This window comes from Capricornis sumatraensis, chromosome 4 (genome assembly GCF_032405125.1).
Source record: "Capricornis sumatraensis isolate serow.1 chromosome 4, serow.2, whole genome shotgun sequence".
In the NCBI taxonomy this organism is placed as follows: domain Eukaryota; kingdom Metazoa; phylum Chordata; class Mammalia; order Artiodactyla; family Bovidae; genus Capricornis; species Capricornis sumatraensis.
This window is the reverse complement of record NC_091072.1, coordinates 98946358-98951900: the sequence shown is the minus strand read 5'-3', so window position 1 is coordinate 98951900 and position 5543 is coordinate 98946358.

Genomic DNA, 5543 nt, shown 5'->3' with positions numbered 1-5543 from the left:
ACCTTTTAGGAGAAGTTATTTTTTATGTAGGTCACATGTGACATAAAACTTAAAGCTTTCATTTTTGTCTTTAAAATTACAGAGCTATAATTTTATCAAAAGGAGTCATATTTCACCAGACACATTTAATGGAATCACTCACGTTTTTCTTTAGTTATTTAAAATAAACTGTCTTCACTGTGCTTTCACAAAGCTCTTCTTCCATGTTTATGACTTGCTGTTTAAATGGGCGCAGGTTAAAATATGTCTGCTGGCCAACCTGTGAACCAGCAATAAATAAGACAAATCAAACACTTTTCTGATATCAGATGTCTAGTGCTACAAAAGGCTGGCAATACCATTTTGCATTAGGCACACTTTTATTTACAGTTTATTTTTTGACACAGGCAAGAGTCAAACAGGAGGTAACACTGAGCGGGACCAGCAAGCATCTCCTGAACAAGAGGTGTCACTCTTCCTCCTAACTGGATCCTATTTGCTTTGGAAGAGCTAAGGGATTTAGTTTTGTCATTCACTGTTTGTAGATACTGTCTTCATAAGTCAAGTCTTTTATTAGCATGAAGAGAAAAATAGCGTCTCCCCTGTTACTTATAGACAATAATCACCACTTTACAAATTGCTGATTGAAAAGATCATGGCCATTAACATTTGCTGAGCAGCCCCTGGGCACAGTGGGGCTATAACAGGAAGAAAAGAAAGGAGAAATGAATGTAAAGTGAAGGGCAGTTTCCAGAGAGATTTTAGGCTGCCTATTAAGGCTCTTAGACATACTATGTATGCTAGGAAGGCAATTTAATTAAGCAAATATTTATTTAGTATTAACTGAAGAACTGGTATAGTTTTAAAGGATGATTTTTAAAAGCCCAGGAATAATATGAGGGACTTCCCAGGTGACTCAGTGGTAAAGAAGCCACCTGCCAAAGCAGGAAACATGGGTTTGGCCCCTGGATCAGGAAGATACCCTGGAGGAGGGCATGGAAACCCACTCCAGAATCCCATGGACAGAGGAGCCTGGCCTACTGTCCGTAGTTTTGCATAGTATTGGCAATGACTAAAGGGACTTAGCATGCACATACAGATGGGATATAAACTTGTAAAAGGTAACTGATAATACAATTCAGTAAATTAGGTTCAAATGAGTAATAAAAAGCTATGGATATGAACAACTGTATAGGAAGAAAATATGACTTCTCAGAAGAAATCCATTTTGAGATGGATCTTTAAAACTTGGCAACAATTGCTACATGGAGGAGAAAAAGGGAGTCTGTACAGAGAGTCAGTGATAGGGTCACACAACTGTTTGTGAGAGTTATGCTGAAGAAAGTGTAAAAGCTGTTGCAGAATAAATCAAAACTACATGAGTTTTCACATCACTTCAATCAGAATGACCGTCATTAAAAAGTCCATAAATAATAAATGCTGGTGAAGGGTGGAGAAAAAGGAACCATCCTGCACTGCTGGTGGGAATGTAAATTGGTGTAGCCACTATAGAGAACAGTATGGAGGTTACTTAAAAAACTAAAAAGAGGGTTATCACATGATCAAGCAAATCCACTCCTGGGAATATATCTGGAGAAGACCATAATTTGAAAAGATACATGCACCCCAATGTTGATAGCAACACTACTGACAATAGCCAAGACATGGCAACAAGCTAAATGTTCACTGACAGATGAATGGATAAAGGAGATGTGGTGCACATAAAGAACGGAGTATCATTCAGCCACAAAAAAGGATGCAATAATGGAATTTGCAGCAACCTGGATGGACCTAGAAATTATATTAAGTGAAGTAAATCAGACAGAGAAAGGCAAATATCATATGCTGTCCCTTAGACGTGGAATCTAAAAAAGGGACACAAATGAACTTACTTAAAAGTCAGAAGTAGACTTGGAGACAGAGACAGCAATCTTTTGGTTACCAAAGGGGAATCACAGGGGGAGAGATAAATTAGGAGTTTGGGATAAACATATACACACTGCTATACGTAGAACAGATATCTGACAAGGACTTACTGTATAGTACAGGGAATTATACTCAATCTTGTAATAACTTATAATGGAAAGCATCTGTGAAAGAATATATATGTAAAAGAATCACTTTACTGTACACATAAAATTAACACAACATTGGAAGTTAACTATACATCAATTTAAAACAAAGAAGTTCTTTCAGAATAATGGGAGGCAAGCTAAAGAAGATGATTTCGGTTATGACTGTTGCAAACTTAGAATAATAATAACTATATTTTTTAATGGATTCTTCATGCCAAAACCATGAGGGAGATAAAATTTTTTTAATTAATTTTTTTTTCTTTTTGTGCTTGGATAACTTGTTCTCCTATATTTTTTAATAACTTCCCCTCATTCTGACTTTTATTTCAACTAACACATGTACATTGGGTAACGACTCTAGGAAAGGCTCTGGGCTAAGGTCACAAACCTGTGTTTAAGAGCTTACCCTCGGAAAACAGAGACCTAGAACATAAGTGAGTCTAATCTAGGGGAGCGCATACTTCTCTGTGTAAGAGAGGTTTCAGGTGAGATGGGGTTCAGATAAGGAAGAATTTACATATCATTAAAGGTAACAACACAAATATATTATAAACGTTTTTGGTCATAATGCCTGAGATGGCACTTGGGTTTGAGGATTTTTCCAAAGGTAGTTTGCACAACCAGAAAAGAGCTGTCAATCCCCAGTAAGCAGTGCAGTTTCAGGCTCTATGGTCAAAATTTGGGATAGGTAAGGTGAGGATGAGCATCAGGATGTTTGACATATTTCTCATCAGATGACTGCCTTTCTGTGTGATAAGACTCATGGGAGCACAAGGAATCCTTAATTCTGTATGCTATACAGAGTGGACTGCAGATAGTTGAGCAAACTGTGGGGCTCTGAGCCATGCATATGTGTAAGACCATGGGTCTCCAGCTCACAAGGAAGGGGAGTCTGTACAGACACCTCTCAGGGCTGTTGGTGATCTTCTGGCATCAATATCTATTTTAGGGGGAAATATCCACAGCTGCTTTCATATTCAGAAGAAAAGTATACACCTGACTTTTCAAAGGAAACTGTCATGAAAGTAAGATAATGAGGAAAGCTGGTTGTCAAAAAGACAGAAGGGAAGACCTGCCCCTGTGTGTTAAAAAAGGTCTTCCTTTCTTACAATGAATGAAACTGTTGACCTGGTTGAGAAGTGGTACTGCAAACTAAATGTAAATTGACAAAAATAATTTATCTTTTATTGAAGTTAATTTTAGTAAGGAACTCATTTTCTACCATTAAATGATGATGATTCAATGACTATCACAGACTATGGTAATTGAAAAATATCTATAGAGTGGTTTTTGGTTAACTAAATGTAGTTTTAAAATTTGTTTTTGATGCATCCCTAGTGGCTCAGACAGCAGAAAATCTGCCTGCAATGCTGGAGACACAGTTTCAATCCCTGGGTAACGAAGATCCCCTGGAGGAGGGAATAGCTACCTATTCCAGTATTCTTTCCTGGAGAATGCCATGGGGAGAAGAGCCTGGAAGGATAACAGACCATGGGGTCACAAAGAATTGGACATGACTTAGCAACTAACACTTTCAACTTTTTTTTTACAACCTTAGCTATAGGTTGAGCAAATATTATGCTTTCTCCTTTATCCAAAAAGAAAAAAAAAAAAAAGAGGACCAAAGAACTGTCTAGGAAGTCCAAAGTTCATGTTCTTTCCAAATTACAACACTAAAACCCCCATAAAATGGCTCTGTGAAATACACCTTTCCAAAATTAAGGGAGGTTAAAAATCTAGAAACGGATATGAGTAGACATAAGAATTTAGTATAAAATAAAAGAAGGAATTTTGTAAGAGCAGAAGAGGAATGAATGGTTTTATACATGATCTTGGAATACTGTCAAATCATCTGAAAAAAATTTTGTCCTTTCCTTACATCAAAATGAATTCCAGATGAACCAATAATTTAAATACAAAAAGTAAACCCCTGAAATAATCAGAAGAAAATATAGGTGGAATTTCTATACCTTTGGTATAAAGATGACTTACGATAATTTACATCAAAACAAAAGCTAGGAAAGAAGCCAGTGGTGTATTTGATTACATCAAATATAAAACTTCTTTAAGTCAAATTACAACAGAGTTAAGATGAATGAACTCACCTGAGTAGATGCCAGAGGGAAAATTTCTGGGTCAGTGGCCTTGAGAAGGCAAAGGAGTATCTCAGTTCAGTTCAGTTCAGTCACTCAGTGGTGTCCGACTCTTTGCAACCCCATGAATTGCAGCACGCCAGGCCTCCCTGTCCATCACCAACTCCCAGAGTTCACTCAAACTCACGTCCATCGAGTCGGTGATGCCATCCAGCCATCTCATCCTCTGTCGTCCCCTTTTCCTCCTGTCCCCAATCCCTTCCAGCATCAGAGTCTTTTCCAATGAGTCAACTCTTTGCATGAGGTGGCCAAAATACTGGAGTTTCAGCTTTAGCATCATTCCTTCCAAAGAACACTCAGGGTTGATCTCCTTTAGAAAGGACTGGTTGGATCTCCTTGCAGACCAAGGGACTCTCAAGAGTCTTCTCCAACACCACAGTTCAAAAGCATCAATTCTTTGGCACTCAGCCTTCTTCACAGTCCAACTCTCACATCCATACATGACCACAGGAAAAACCATAGCCTTGTCTAGATGGACCTTTGTTGGCAAAGTAATGTCTCTGCTTTTAAATATGCTATCTAGATTGGTCATAACTTTCCTTCCAAGGACTAAGTGTCTTTTAATTTCATGGCTGCAGTCACCATCTGCAGTGATTTTGGAGCCCCCCAAAATAAAGTCTGACACTATTTCCACTGTTTCCCCATCTATTTCCCATGAAGTGATGGGGCCAGATGCCATGATCTTCGTTTGTGCACAACAAAAAGGCGTCTTCATGGGTTCCCAAGACAAACAAAGCTTCACTGGTAACATTTCATTGGGAGGGTGAAGTCACAGGAAGCAGAAATGAGGAAAAAGGGAGGGTGGTGGGAAAGGAAGGGTGGCAAATATAAAAGAATCATGTTTATCTGACCACAGCTTGTGACAGACTGATTGGTCAGTCTTAAGAGATGCCATATCACAGATGTTAGTAAGATCTCAGAGAGACAAGGATTTATTCAACAGTTCATACCTCCCATCTGTCAAAGTTGTCTTCCTTTAGGAGAGACCCAGGGTAGGAGGTGAGAGGTATGTGTACCTAGCAAAACAGTAGAGAAGATGTCAATGGGTTATGCTCACAGCAACTCTGAAGCCTGCAAACCACGCCCAGAATGGGCCCTTTGTCCTGCCGCCGCAATGGCAGCAGCATACACCTAGATCTTGGGTGGTATATGCTTAGGTTGCTCCAGGTGGAGGACAGGACAGTGCACTGGTCTGGTTCAGGCAAAAACTGGAAATAGTACAGAAGGATAAAGCCTTTGGCTGAAAAAATGACAGGTCAACTAAAATGAGAGAGATGGCTAGTCATTTGGACATTGATGCAGATAGATGTAGTGGTGGAGTTTGTGACAATTCTGT